This window comes from Siniperca chuatsi, linkage group LG5 (assembly GCF_020085105.1).
Source record: "Siniperca chuatsi isolate FFG_IHB_CAS linkage group LG5, ASM2008510v1, whole genome shotgun sequence".
NCBI classification, from domain to species: domain Eukaryota; kingdom Metazoa; phylum Chordata; class Actinopteri; order Centrarchiformes; family Sinipercidae; genus Siniperca; species Siniperca chuatsi.
The window spans coordinates 31,349,178-31,364,127 of record NC_058046.1 but is presented as its reverse complement, the minus strand read 5'-3'; the positions used below and the strand labels follow the sequence as shown (position 1 = coordinate 31,364,127).

At 40.8% G+C, this 14,950-nt stretch overlaps 1 protein-coding gene and 1 long non-coding RNA gene across 3 annotated transcripts in view; one reads left to right on the top strand and one right to left on the bottom strand.

The window, feature by feature from the left end:
- LOC122875935 (whirlin-like) overlaps window positions 1-14,950 on the top strand; it is a 137,340-nt gene that overhangs the window by 25,987 nt on the left and 96,403 nt on the right. The window lies entirely within an intron of this gene.
- Window positions 333-2,173, bottom strand: LOC122875942. Its single transcript, XR_006377968.1, has 4 exons — window positions 1,794-2,173; window positions 1,597-1,680; window positions 1,162-1,284; window positions 333-1,065 (listed from the first exon to the last, which is right to left on the bottom strand). It is a non-coding gene; the product is annotated as an uncharacterized LOC122875942 (long non-coding RNA).

Genomic DNA, 14,950 nt, shown 5'->3' with positions numbered 1-14,950 from the left:
CTTACTGATTACTTTTAAGGCTCTTCATGGCCTGGCTCCAGATTATATTTTAGACCTTTTAATCTCTTATGAACCTTTACGTAGTTTGAGATCTTTGGGCAGGGGTCTTCTGTCTCTTGCTGAGTCCAGAATGAAAACTAAGCGGGACAGAGCTTTTGCCATCAGGGCCCGAGGCTCTGGAACAACTTGCCTGAAGAAATGAGGTTGTCTGAGTCAGTGTCTTCTTTTAAGTCTCTTCTCAAAACGCACTTTTATTGGAAAGCATATCCTGATCTTACTTGAGCTGTCTGTTTGTAATTTTTATGTATTTTATCATTCACTGTGGTATTTTATTTCTCGCTCTGTGAAGCACTTTGTACTTCGTTTTGATAAGTGCTCTATAAATAAAGTTTTATTATTATTATTATTATTTTTTATTTATTTTTTTTTATTCATGTTTTTAACAGGGGTATATCAATAAAAGTGCCATTTACTGGTACCTGCTCATATACTCCAGATACTTTGTTTCTCTTTGAATCATATCTCACTCCTAAGTTTCTACCGGTTCAACAACAGACCATTTCTCTCTAAAATACTTTGTCCATTTAGAGTTTGTGTTTAAGTCACTAAACAGATTGAACTTTTAAACTGCAATGAACATCCTTCTTGAGCACAAAGAACAACACATTTCTTGCCAGGATATAACCCATGAAAAAACTAGTTGCCCTAATGCAAGGATCTACAAATGTTGCACGTATACATTGTTGAAGAACATGGCTCTTAGCTCCTGTTCATGAACTTGGCTCTCAATTCTTCACCTTTGGACTCTCTATAGTGGTGTCAACATAGATACTATAGACTGTTGTCTGGGGGAATGTGTAAATGTTACTTAGAGCGTTGTCCACTGAAAACAAAGTGCACTATAAAGAGTTCACCAAAGGCTGCCAATGACGTGGTTCCCTGTCAGGGGATGAGCTTCTTGTCCATCACAACATAGAAAGAGCTGATGGCGTGCTTGTGGGTTCCACAAGCAAGAAGGCATGGCTGGCGATGTCCCTCCTGGTGTTCTTATAGACTCCTGCATGACTGTGAAAAAAATTACATATCAAGTTACATCGTAATATTGTCTTTAGTCTGTGCTACATTTCCCACTTAAATCACATACTGTGGCCCAGTACATACCTTGTGAAACACAACTGGATGGTCCATGGCCTGAACTACGCTGATTCTGTGTTTTCTTTTTAGTAGGCTGAGTTGGTAGGATATGCAGGAGCGGCAGGAAAGATGTCATATCACTATCCCACGCTGTAAGAAACAAAAAAAGTCCTGAGTTTTATTTGAATCACAAGTTTTTTTCCATTCGAAACTTAATTTCAAGGCCATTTAACCTACTGCGCCTTCTGGGCCCAAAGGACCATATTAATTTATCAGCTGTTTTGTGTTCAGTCACATCTTAATTAATGTGTATGACACGATGCACTGAAAATCATTTCATCTGGCCTTTAATTTAAGTCCATGGTGATCCTCTGAGGATTCATCATTGTACTGATTCCTGGCAGACTTCAGCAAATTCTGGGGCACAGGGGTGGTAGTAAGGCTCTCTGCTTCTCTGATCACCTTTCCTTTATAGGATGTATGCCACTTCACAAGAAGTTTGGCAGCTGTTTCTGGTCCAAAGAGGAGGCTAAAATCTTGAGGTACCTGCAGCAACAGAGAAATGAAAGAACGTTTTTGGTTCACTTGACATTTCTGACGATCACATGCTAAGCTTATAGCTATGAATTGTGGTTACGGAAAAGGATGCCAATACTTACCAGCCCTTTAGTGTCCAGAAGCCTTGGACACACTGAGAGTACAGTGTGTGATTAATCAAGATTGTGGATGAGATGCTGTCTATACTCAAAGGTCTCCTTCATCTTCTGCAAGATGATTTCCTTGTCACTGGTGTGGTTCATCAAGGATATGACCTCTTCACAATGCTCTCCATCCAGCTGACCACCAATCTCAGGCAGCTCCCTCTCCTGTCTTGGACCACCTCCTGCTGTCTGCGTTTTCGGTTCCTTGGACACAAGTTTTGTCTTTCTCTGAATTGTCTTAAGTCATAATTAAGATAAACACAACTTGCTATAACATAGCCTTTCCTGGAGAAATGATCTTTTAATGCAGGGAACAAGGTGACAATTCCCAATGCATATTTCTCTTTAGTTAGTCACTGAGGGATTCTCCTGCAGAGAAAAAAAGTGCAGAGTTGAGCTCATTACTGTCATTGCTGCCTCTTCTCCAATCTCATTCAAGCAACCACTGATGTCTTTTCACATCTGGCAATATTACTAGTAACAATCAGTAATGTAGCCCCAAAACATTTACCTACCTAAATTTTAGTCATCATGCAGTATGTGAAATTATTTAAAAAGGGAAAAAAAAGGAAGTTAAATAGCTGTTAACTACCTAACCTTGGAATCATAAATTTACCCTAGGGTCTCAACCATGTGTGCTGCAAGAATGTTAACCATCTGCCTTCTGCTGTCACACAGCGTCCCAGTTTCTTCATATTCCTTAGCACTGTTGTCCCTCCTGTTTTTTTTTCTTCAGGATCTGCTTTATCAGCTAACCAGATTATGACAACACTGAGTGTCAGTTGTTACAATGTATACTTCTAAGAAGGCCAAACAGTCTGGCCTGGATTTGGCTCTGTCTATCAATAACCAAATTTAATAGGTTATTCACACTTCTGATGATGACTGTAATATATCTGAAAAACACAGAATGGTCACTTTATGCCAGCTTCTCAGTTCTGAGCATAAATTCTCAAGCTTTATTGAATAGCGAATATAACAGGTGCACATGCAAATAGCTTGCCATTAACTGTTACCTGTGTGATTTTACTAAACAGGGGTCCCAACATTCTATGCAGTAAAGACAGAAAATTTGTTACAGAAATAGTACATCTGCAGTTCAATAAAAATGAACTCTCCTCAATCTATTTTGAAAGAAACATTAATCATCTTAATCTGTAAATTTACTAAACTAACACGCTTACTAATGCAGAATACATGACTCCTTCACAACTGAAACATATTCCTGACTTTAAAATAGAAATAGTTTTTAAATATCTATACTTCACATGGTTACGTTTGCATTATGGAAACTTAACAGGTAAAAATTTAGCTCAACTTTACTTCTATGAAGGCTGACACTTTGAATGGCGATCCTCGTGATCGTGTTGATTGCTACAAATCAAGAGATACATCAGATTAATTAAAACATTTGGAGGACGTGCAACTGAAGGCCAATAATTAACATTTATCTGGTCATATTTTAAACACCATAACAGCACGAGCTAGTAAGTTATAAATTAGTTTACTAACATACAATTTATTCAATGATATGAAGTGATTATTGTTAACGTTACTGAAAAGACAGCATGCAATTTTGCAGACAAAAACCTGGGACACAGTTGTATCAGCTGAAACACTGATTGGAGGAAACTGTTAAAAATGACTATCTGCTCGACTCAAACAGTTTAAAACTATTTTCGAAAAGAGTTTAGCTAGCTTGTTAGCACCATTGACTGTATATAATATAATTAGCAGGTGTTGTAAAATTAACTAGCTAGCCAATCGTTAGCCATTATCCTCAATGGGCACCTGCTTACCAGCAAGCAAACAACGGCGGTAACTTGTTAGTAATGCTATAATGTTTCATTGAGTCTCCAAAATTTGAAACAACAAACCAACATAAGCACATTTGAACACAAACTAGCGATACCATGACGTGCATTAGTTGCGTGAAACTCCAATCTCTCCTTTTCATGCTCGAAGCCAGTGAAAGAAAATGGCTGCTGTCAAATTCCTCAACGAGCATACCTGCCCAAATGCCCAGATATTTAAAGTATCGCTCATAGGTGTTAAATGCCTTAAACTCTGTGATGTTGCGCCTACAATATTATGTTTTCTCACTAGTACAGAGCTCATTCTATCAGAACCAACTCTAGAACCTCAACACTTCACTCTAAACTGGTCTAACACTAGAATTTTGACTCTAGTGAATTTGCTGTGCAGAGATGTTCCTTAAAAGAGGGTGGTGTCAGGTTGTGTTATGCACGGTCAGGGAGAGTGAGTTGTAATTTACTAAACTGGCTTAGGTTGTTCATACTTTATGAGTTTTTGCAGGCCGAGAAATTCGAGAAATTGTCATTCAACCTCCCATTAGTGATCTGAGTCCGGCAAAGGTCATGGGACAGAGGAGGTTCCTTGGGGAAGGCTTATCAGTTATCTGGACAGGCCTGGTTTATGACTTAGAAGCCAGCTTTCAGAAACATCTAATTCCTTTCATTAATAAAGATCGAAAATGTTCATCAGGATCGAGGTTGATCATGCTACATGTGTGTTGTTGCTTTTTTAAATTATACAATAACCCTACCTGAATCTCTACCATGACGTATGTGTTTCTGTTTCTGGTAGTAATATCTTTATAGTTTGAGGGACAGTGGGTGTCTGTGTCGTCTCAACACCATGTTTCTAATAATATGACAATATCTTGATTTTTAATGCTAGAGATGAATTCTGGTTCCATGAACTAATAGACAGAGATTTCATTAATAATTAATTACAAATATAGATCATATATAATGACAAGGAAAACAGTATGTTCAGTGTTTAAATTCAATTCAATAATGATTAAATACAGAAAGTACAGAATACAATCAGGAACTAAGGAGCAGGCAACAGCAACAATTATTATTTTTTAAAATCCAAGAATCTTAAAGATGAGTTGTAGCAGTTGCTTCACCTCTCAGAGTGGTTGGCCACTACCTGTGCATAGATAGGCTGCATCCCAGGGGTTGGCAAGGCTTGAACCATGTTAGGCTGTGCTTCTGCACAGTATGCTGCTTCAGATATGCGCTCTCAAGGTCTGGAACCACTGCCTACCTGATTTATAGTGGGTGGGGCTCTGCCGGGTGGTGCTTCAGTTGGCTGGACTCTGGTTGGCTGGCTTCCAGTTGGCTGGGCTCTGGTAGGCTGGGCTCTGCTGGGGTGTGCTGTGCCATATGCCAGTCTCCTCTCCCTTGGCCATTGTGGTGTGTGCTGCTGTCCATGGTTGGACATGGTTTTGTCCTGGTCTAGGTCTGAGATTCCATGGCAGTTGGCAGCTGACAGTTGACAGTTGGTGCTTTTACCATCTAGCTAACTAGCTTCTCCCACAGTTTTTAGTTGTTTACTTGAAACTTGCCTACTTAGTTCCCAAATTAATTCCCAAGTTTAATTTAATATAAAACTTGCCACAACTTCTCTAAAAGCAATTATTTGCTGAAGTAGGAGCTCATGTTTTGTTGCTACTTCTCTTCTCTTTTGGTTGCCTGGCAGCCAATACTCTCTGCTTCTCTGCTGCTGTTGTGCTGTTGAGCAGGTCTAGACCGTACTCGTTATAATATTATTTACAGAGACCCAACAATTCCCACCATGAGCAAGCACTTGGCGACAGTGGCAAGCAAAAACTTAATTTTAAGAGGCAGAAACCTCAAGCAGAACCAGACTTAGGGCTGCCGCTGCCGGGTGGGTTGAGAGAGAGAGACAGAGAGAGAGAGAGAGAGAGAGAGCAGCAGGTAGGAGAGCATAAAAGAAGTAGCACAATGCAAATCCCACATAGAATTTAGGATTCTAAAATAATAATAATGCAATGGTAGTGGTAATATTAATATTAATATTAATAAAATAATAACAGTAATAATAATGATAGGAATAATAATGATAATAATAACAATACGAAAATATAAAAATTTTATTAATTGTATTATTCAATTAAATTTTATTTATATAGCGCCAATTCATAACAGAAGTTATCTCATTGCACATTTCCTATAGAGCAGGTATAGACTGTACTCTTTATAATATTAACTAATACCTATTAAGTAAAATGCAATAATGGCAAAGAGTAGATAAACTGTCCCTTGTAAATGTGGCCTTAATCCCCAAACACATTTAAAACATTGACTTTGTAAATAGATATTTATTCATTGGGTTATGATTCCATGTCTAGCAAATTTATGTCCTTGACACACACACACACACACACACACACACACACACACACACACACACACACACACACATATATAACATGGGGGCAGTAGGAGGCCTGCAATCATAGATCCAGACTCTGCAGCTCCGGAGGCAGAAATAGCTGCTGAAAGCAAGAGAAGGAGAGAGGAGAGAAAGAGGATCAGAGGATCTCAAGCAGCGATCAGGCTCATAGGGAGCTTGAAAATCGCAGATATAGGCAGGAGCTTGACCTTTCAAGGCTTTAAAAACAAGCAATCAAATCTTAAGATCATTTCTAAAACTCACAAGTAACCAGTCAAGGGCAGTAACCTCACTCTCTTTCTCTCTCAAAACTCGGCAGCGGTGGATGGCCGCCCACCATTGAGTCTGGTTCTGTCCAAGGTTTCTGCCTCTTAAAGGAAGTTTTTTCTTGCCACTGTTGCCAAATGCTAGCTCATGGTGGGATTTGTTGGGTCTCTATATATAATATTATAATGAGTAGACCTGCTCTACAGGAAAAGTGCAATGAGATAACTTCTGTTATGAATTGGCACCATATAAATAAAATTGAAATGAGTTTATGAATTTATGAAATTGAAATGAAATGAATTGGTGTAATGTGGTCGCTTCTCTTAGTACATGTTAAAAGCCTGGCAGAAGTGTTTTGTATTAGCTGCAATCTTTGGATGTTTCACCTGCTGATACTAGAATAAAGTACATTGCAATAGTCAAGTCTAGAAGAGATAAAAGCATGGATGACCTTTTCTAAGTCTGCAGAGGAAAGGAATGACCTGATCTTGGTTAGCTGTCTCAGTTGTGCAAAGCAGGGCTGCACCACTTTAGTCACCTGAGCATCAAAGGACAATTCTGAATCAAAAATGACACCTAGGTTGTGGGCCTCTTTTCGAACATTATTAGATAAGGGATCCAGACTAGAGAGATTATTAATGCTGCTAGTACTGGGGCCACAGGGTGGTAGTTATAATTACCTTTATCAGGACATAAAATTGGGTGTCATCCGTGTAATAATGGACATCAATGTCATGACTATGCATGATTTGACCCAGGGATAGCATGTATATGGTAAACAGGAGGTTAAGACGTTCAGAGCTCTTAGTCATAGTAGGAGTGGGACCAGACAGGACTCATCTCCTCCCCAGGCTTTGTGTGCTGACGCAGGGGATGTGGAGCGCTTTCTGGTGGCAGATCACACATGGTCATGGTCATGGAGCAGGAGGTGGAGGACCTTTTATTTCCGTGCTGATGGATGGTTTGTTTAAATATCACAACACAAATGTCCATTATTCAGAAGTAACGGGAACCTGTGCCTTGTTCTCCTGTGGGGTGTTTTGACAGCAAGTCATGATAGTCTCTCGCGCACCACAGCAGCAGAGAGAAGCCCCACATACAGGCGCGACTGCAAGCTAGTGCCTGCAGGGGTTGTTAACTAGCCAGCCGGCCAGGCATGCTCACAAACCCAGCTGTGAGCAGGCTGGAGCAGAGTATCAGGGGGTGAAGGCTAGAGGGCAGAGAGCCCTGCATGGGCCCGCTGGAATGTGCTGGAGGCTGGTTATGTCAATATACCTCACAGGAGAAAAAGGCAGATAACCACAGGTTCCCGTTAATTTTAGAAATTTTATAATAGACATTTGTGTTGTGATATTTAAACAAACCATCCGTCACCAGGGAAATAAAAACCTCTTGTCTATGTGAGCAGTCTCTTGAGAGAGCTCCAGCAGCTCACAACGAGGTCTGTGAGCGTGACCGGCCGGCCGGCTAGCTTCTTAGGAACTCTGACAACAAACTCACATCTGAAATTTCATAATGTAGGCTATTTGGTCTTAAGAATGATTAACCACTATGTTATATACTGTGTGAACACTGTTTTAGGAGTTGACTGTATGAGATATTGTATGAGACTGAAACATGGATAGTCAGGCCAAGGGCATCTGATGCCAAGGTCCGCTGGCTACCCACAGGCTCAAGACACCTCCTTACAGGAGCCCAAAGTGGTGAAACAGTAGATTTCCAACCCAGAATAGTTGAGAAACTTAACAGCAAGGGCCCAGGACCAGGCCCGCTGTGGATGTATCAGCTCTGGTAAGTATTTAGCCTGACATGGCTGTGGGGCTGTGGCTCTGAGGATAACATCCGTGTAATTCTTGCTGTATAGTTTTAAACCGAAGGTCCAAAATCTGTTGACGAGTCCTTCGTCTAAAGTTATGGATTCTGGCTACAGGAGTTTGGTTTGTTTCCCTCGCTTGGGTTTGGAATTGACAAGCTGTTATAACTTCTTATCAAAGCGTCTGATGACTAAAATCTTTTACCCAGTTTAAAACATTTAGCAAAACAACAAGGATCTTAAAATGTGTATAATAAAATTATGGCTTAAAACTGGTTAAAATGTCAATTTTTGACAGAGCTTCTGTCGGACATAGACCACTGACACACAACACCGACATATGACTGGTAAACTTGACTTTTTGAATAGGCAAACAAGTCAGGCAAAGTCTGTTAATATTTTATTTCCTTATGACCAACTCAAAGTCATAAATGTGAACATGGTATTTTTGTGTTCAGTACATTTGCTGGAGTGACTGGAGTGAATACAGTATAGTAAAATAGTAGCACGGCATAGTTACTATACAGCACATAACACCTAGTCAGTAATGCATTATGATAATTATGTCTTGTGGGATTTGTTGTCATCATTTTGAATAGAAATGTGTCAGAGTAGCAATGCTCTGGCACAGATACAAAGCAACAGAACAGCCATGCTTAATGACAGTTGTCGTGTCATGCTAATCCTGTTGTGGTAATCAGGTTATCTGGCAGTGGTATAGATGAGATTTCATCCTTTAATGTCTCCCCACAGCTTTGACGAGTAGCCAGGCGTCTACTGGGTGCTGTCCTTGAACTGAAATTGTATTATCTTTAAAGCGGCTATAATCAATATTTTTATCATGTAACAATATATCAAATGACAATGTGAAAACAATGTGACAATGTGAAAGGGGTCACTCGTAGTGATGAACCTACAGAGAATTACCAGCTGAATCTGCTGGAATCTGTTTTGGGGAGCTGTTTTGGTTGACTCTCACCACTCTCATAGCGTTGTTTCAGCCCCTGCAGACATCTGTTTTCAGAGAAAAAGCTCTAAAAACCCACACTACCTGCTCAGCACTAAACAGCCGTCAAAGTTAGAGACAAGCTGGTGAACATAGTGGAGCATTTAGCAGCCAAAGAGACCGATATTTCCCCTCGGGAGTAGAATATAAAGAATATTGGACTTACATTCACCAGGTGGCCACAAACACGACTCCAAATGAATGCTAATGTTGCTCTGTAACTGCTGGGTGTGTAAATAAGCATGTGTTTGCTAACAAGTTACCCATATCAACTTGCTTGTTCAGTGGTTCAGTCTAATTTTCCTCTTGGTGCCCAAAATACTTATACACATGCATTTATCGACTTGGCTTGGGAACAGAAGTGTGGCTGGTTCAAGTCCAGCATGGACCAGTCGGTACGGAGTGTGGACTGCCGAGGTGCCCTTGTGCAAGGCAACAAACCCCAAACAGCTTGGAGCACCTGACTATGTGGCAGTGGAATGTTGGCAGATAAGGCCAACATGATGTGACCGCTTGTTATTAGAATAAACCTTGTTTACTGCTCGGTTCCCTTGGCTGCTTTCCCTATTAAAACACCACAGCTGAATGTTGCTGTTGTCAAGTGTCCTTGAACACAGCTCTCATTTTTCAAAGCGCATATTCTAGATAACAGGCATCAGTGTGTGGGAGAGGCCAATGGGAAATCAGCTCCCTGATGTGGAGGAGCAGTCTGACGTACTGTAGCTACAGTAGATAAGAGAGCAGAACAGCTGTCACAGTATTGTGTGTGTGTGTGAGGGAAAGAGAGACCATAGATATGTGTATTCTGCATATGTGCAAGTGTGTACCCTTGTTTGTCTACAATATGTCCAGTAATTATTTATTTCCATGCATTTTTATATGCTTGTGTGTGTGCTGTGTCATACTATGTGTGTGTGAGCTGATGTATGTGCATGTGCATGAATGTAGGTATCAGTTTGCGTGTGTGTGTGTGTGGGTGTTCCCACACGTACAGTACAAAACAGTACATGCCTTTTTATTCTCTGTGGGGGGAGGATTTGCGTTTGCCTAAATACGTCAGATGTATCCATTCATTATGATGGGGTTTATGGACTTCCATCATATTTGTTTGTGCATGTAATCATCATATCCTGGCTTCAGAAACCTGGATAAGTATGCAGGAATGTGTGTGTTTATTTGAGAGAGAAAGCCAGAGAGAGAGAAGAGAAAGAGAACGAGAGAGTGCAGAATCAGACGCAGTAACTGTGATAGATGAACAAGTAAAGGAAAGCAGCTGGCATGGAGATTTGAGGTGACATTCAATTTAAGTCAATATACTTCCTCCACTCTCTCTCTCTCTCACACACACACACACACACACACACACACACACACACACACACACACACACACACACACACACACACACACACACACACACACACACACACACACACACACACACACACACAGCACCTCTATATGTGAAAGTCAATATGTTTACAATCACTATACAGATGTCAGCTGTCAGAGCTTGTGTTACTCTGCACACTGTTCGCTTCTCTGTGTGCTGCTGTACAATACACGGTCTGCTTCTCTACATACACATCATTGTATTATGTGAAGCTAATGCACCATGGGACACATCACAGGATGAGTCACACATACTTTCATGAGAGAGAGAGAACAATGCTGGAAACACAACATGTTTTCAGCACACTGTGCATCTGTGTGATTGCTAGCAGCTTGCAGTTAGCATGATGTGTATGCATCATATATATGTATACATCTATTACATTTATATTTGCTTTAATTAACAAATAAATACAACACATTTGACATGAGCAAAAAAAAACTACAACAACCCCCAAACCAGCCACATTTTATTAAAGCCTGTGTCTTTAAAAAAAACATTACATCTGCCTGAAAAAGTGGAGAAATGGATGTCTTTGCTGCAGTATGGCATTCACGATATTCAGTGAAACCTGCACATCCAAATAACTGATAAAAAAATGCGAGTATTTTTATTAATTTTGACCATGCCAAATTCACAAGCTGAGGGGTCATGGGGCAAAAATTTGGTTTTGGGCAACTGTTGGCCACCAGTGTTGGGCAAGTTACTTGAAAAATATAATATATATTAATTAATATATTATTTGTTACTTGTAGGGTCCTGGTATTCATTCTTGCTCACTGCCACACTGTCATGGCTTTGTGGGAATGAATAGAACCGAACCATTGTTCAGAATCAGAATCAGAAATACTTTATTGATCCCTGAGGTGAAAGTCTTTTGTTACAGCTGTTCACTATCACGTCAGTGCACACAGGAATAGAAGTACTAAGCAAAAAATATCGGTCAGATAAAGTACCAAGTGGGTATAAGTATAAAATTAAAATAAGTGTAAAGTACAAAGTGGATTACTGGTTGATGATAAGTATGTACGGTATAATAATACAATGTAATTATATAAATAATAAGTAGTAGTGCGTGTACTGTCAAGTTAAGTGTAGCTTATTAAGATTATTATGAGACGGTGGATATTGCACAGCAGTAATAGAAGTATGAATAAATATCAATAAATTAAACTGAAAACAGAGTATATTGCACTGGAGTATTAAACAATTATTCCAAGTATTACAGTGATGTTAATGATCCAATGTCCAGTTTATCGACTTAAGGTCATATAGACTGACACTTAGAGAGAGGAGTTAAAGAGTCTGATGGCCACAGGCAGGAATGACTTCCTGTGGCGCTCTGTGGTGCTTTTTGGGGGATGAGTCTTCCACTGAAGGTACTCCTTTGTTTAGCCAGCACGTCATGGAGTGGGTGGGAGACGCTGTCCAAGAGTAGTTTGGCCAGCATCCTCCTCTCTGACACCACTGACAGAGAGTCCAGCTCCACCCCCACAATGTCACTGGCCTTACGGATCAGTTTATTGAGTCTGTTAGCGTCCGCTACCCTCAGCCTGCTGCCCCAGCATGCAACAGCATACAGGATAGCACTGGCCACCACAGACTCATAAAACATCCTCAGCATTGTCTGGCAGATGTTGAAGGACCTCAGCCTCCTCAGAAAATAGAGGTGGCTCTGGCCCTTCCTGTAAACAGCCTGAGTGTTCTTAGCCCAGTCCAGTTTATTGTCCATGGCCAAACTACATGCCATCTTGGACAGTGTCTCCCACCCGCTCCATGACGTGCTGGTCAAACAAAGGAGCACCTTCAGTGGAAGACTCATCCCACCAAAAAGCACCACAGAGCGCCACAGGAAGTCATTCCTGCCTGTGGCCATCAGACTCTTTAACTCCTCCCTCTAAGTGTCAGTCTGTATGACCCGAAGTCATTAAACCGGACATTGATCATTACATCTCTGCAATACTTGAATAATTGTGCAATATTCTGTGTATTACTCCCGTGCAATATTTAGTTTTCCTATGTTAGTTTTTCCTATTTATTGATATTGATATTATATACCTCCATTACTGCTGTGCAATATCTTAATAATCTCAATAAGCTACACTTAACTCGACAGTACATGCACCACTGCTTATTACTTATTACTTATATTATTACATTGTATTATTATACTGTATTATCATCATCAATCGGTAAACCCACTTGGTACTTCACACTTATTTTATCTTATACTTATACCCACCTGGTAGTTAATTTATTTTCTGACCTGTTTTTATAGTGTATTGTATTATATTTTTTGCTAGTACTTTCTCCTGTGTGCACTGATGTGAGGGCGAGCTGCTGTTTCCCTTCGGGGATCAATAAAGTATTTCTGATTCTGATTCTGATTCTGATGTGTACTCCCTTGTAGTCCTCAACAATGTGCACACTGACCCCCTGGATGGAAACCGGGGTCACTGGTGCCTTGGCCCTTCGTAGATCTACAACCAGCTCCTTAGACTTTGTCGCATTGAGCTTCAGATGGTTCTGCTCACACCATGAGACAAAGTTCCCCACCACAGCCCTGTACTCAGTCTCATCACCACTGCTGATACATCCCACCACAGCAGAGTCATCAGAAAACTTCTGAAGGTGGCAGGACTCTGTGTGGTGGCTGAAGTCTGTGGTGTAGCTGGTGAAGAGGAAGGGAGAGAGGACAGTCCCCTGAGGGCCCCAGTGTTGCTGACCACGCTGTCCGACACACAGTGCAGCAGACGCACGTGCTGTGGTCTGTAGTCCTTGGAGCCACTGGGAGGTGGCGTCTTCAGCACAGGAACAAGGCAAGATGTCTTCCACAGAATGTTGTTAATGTTATTAGTAACACCTGTTCTTTTCCTACGACAAGTATGACATGTCAACATGTCTGCTGTGAAAAAGGCCTGCCCCTTACGCTACTGTTACTGAAAAAAGTTAATACATTACTGTATTACTGCAGAACACTGTTGACCCTCTGTGGACTGTTTATGCACTCTGTCAAACCAAAGTTTCCATCAGTCCAGTGCACACATCATACCACATGGCAGCTTCAGAAACCCAGAAAAAATATACTGGAATAATACTACCCAGCTCTAAGTTTTCAGTGGGTAGATAGTTTGTGGTAATTTGATTAAACACAAATGTATTTCGAAATAGAACCATATGAGCACAATATCAACTACAAAAATAAAGGTCTTAAAAGTAGATTTTCACACAGGAAGCCTCTACAAGACGAGGTCACATTAGATAATAATGCAGGACCCACCTTGGATAATATTGTACTTTTGTGGTGCATATTCCTTTACAAATTAGCAATTAATCAAATGTATTAATTGTGATTTTAATAACCAAAAACCAATTTCCATGCAGTGAAGCTGGGGTTTTGAGGCCCTATGAATTTATTTATTTATATGTTTGTTTATTTAATGTTTAGGGACAAGCACAGCATATAGCATGGACCACTGCCACATACTACAACATTCACAACCTAAGCTAGTTTGCAATGATCGTCCCTACATGGGCATTTATACAAATACACAAAACTCAATGAGAAAATACATACACATCAGCACAAAAAACAAAAGGCTGAGCAGAGAATAAACTGGCAGTGACTTCAGCATAAGCGATGCTTAGAGGCTGAAGTCCCAATTCAGTCACACTGAAGGGCCCTTAGAGAGGCCCCTGTAGACTAAGTGACCAGCGCTGACGTCTGCACTGGCCTCTTGTCCCGCACATCACCTCTACTCCAGCGTAAAAATAAACCCATCCACCACTTTTATGATAGCAACAATTCCCTCCCTCCCTCTCTTCATCCACCCACCCATCCTGCCCCATGCAAGACCCGCTGAGAGCTCCTCTTCCACCCACTCCATCCCAGCTTGAGCACCGTGGAGATGCATAAATAGCCCAAATCACACGAGTCTCACTCATCTCTGCCGGTTACGATGCTGATCTCTGCCTCTCTCTAGCTCTGGATGGCTCTGAGCCTGCAGAAACATTGGGCCCAGAATAGAAGGCAGCTACTTCTGCCTCAACCTCTAATTCCCTGTTGTGATACAATGCTGAATAAAGCCTGCAGAGATTTTCTTTGTCATGCTGCATTTTCTGTCATTTGTTAGTGAAGCTCTAGTAGCAGAGTACCATCGCTCCCTCTAGTTTATCTGGGTCGCCCTTTTTATCAGAGTCTGTTGAGTAGCCTGATACTTTTATCAGGGTTGTTATTGGGCAGAGGAGACATTTTAATCCAAGGTACATCCTTTAATGGTGTGTTTTTTTTTTTTTACCATGTCCTGTCAGAGGTAATGAATGGGAATTTAATTGGTGGTTTGTCTTAAAGGACACATGGGTTAAGAATGTGCTGAAGTAAACACTTTGTGTTTCCTGTGAACTGATAA